The sequence below is a fragment of the Lupinus angustifolius genome, chromosome LG05, assembly GCF_001865875.1.
Source record: "Lupinus angustifolius cultivar Tanjil chromosome LG05, LupAngTanjil_v1.0, whole genome shotgun sequence".
NCBI lineage: Eukaryota > Viridiplantae > Streptophyta > Magnoliopsida > Fabales > Fabaceae > Lupinus > Lupinus angustifolius.
Genome location: NC_032013.1, coordinates 13,103,845 through 13,105,054, shown reverse-complemented (window position 1 = coordinate 13,105,054; position 1,210 = coordinate 13,103,845).

Genomic DNA, 1,210 nt, shown 5'->3' with positions numbered 1-1,210 from the left:
AATCAATCGTACCATATATACAATATAAACAAATCAAAGAAAATAAGAATACACATACATAATAAACAAAAAATCAATTAAAATATCTAGAAAATAAGAACATATCTAAAAGTAAACAAATGAATGAAAAATCAATAAAAATGCACTTTAAACAACATATTTACAAAAGAAGAACAAATCTACAATGATGAAGATTGAGTAACGGGATACAGAAACCATCATATTAGGTTAATGAATGAAAAAATCAATAAAAATACACTTTAAACAACATATTTATAAAATAAGAACAAATCTACAATGATGAAGATTTAGTATCGGGATACAGAAGCCATATCATATTAAGTTTAACAAAATGAAGATTGACGAATGAAACATTGGATTGTAGACATATGATAGAAGAAGAGAGAAATATGAAATGAAAGGGGAGAAGAATGTGGAGATATGAAATGATAATGGTGGAGAAGTAATTCACATGTGAAAAGGGATTCAATCCCCTTTAATGTGAGATGTAATTTTCTTTATAGAATAAAAAACAAATGAACCCATTAATCATTAGAATTAAATTGTACAATAAACAAAAATGGAAGATTGACATGTTTTAGAGGAAAAGTTTTGATTGAGAGATTGACACATGTCATGAGAGACCTTTAGTTTTGATGAGAGGTTAACACATGTCATGAGAGTTTGAGAGATTGACACATATCATGAGGGAGTTTTTTTTTTTGTTATATAGGTAATAGAATACTATTTTTAATTTCTCATTGATTAATTATCTCAGCATTAAAGTAATTGTTCCATAAAAACTGTTATTTTATCTTAGGGATAAAGATGATGATTTCACTAAGGTTATTAATTAGGGATATAAAATCATATATGTGAATGTTATTTTTGAGTTATTTGATGACAACCTCAAGGGGCTGCCTTAGAATTATAGGATCGTTTAGCTTGAAATTAGGCTTTGTGAATGTGTGAATTCGGTTTGGTATTAAATTTGGGATTTTGGGTAGGTCTTAGGTTAGGTTTGAGGTTTAAGTAGGCTAGGGTTTGTGTATGGATTATGAGATTTATGGTTTCGGTTTAGGGAAGGTGTTTAGGGTTGGTTTGTTGTAGAGTTTGTGGCTGTTTGGCTTAGGTATGTGTATGGGGTTGATGATTTCGGTTGGGTATGAGTTCAATGATGGTGATCTCGGTTTTTAAGTGTTGGGAAGTA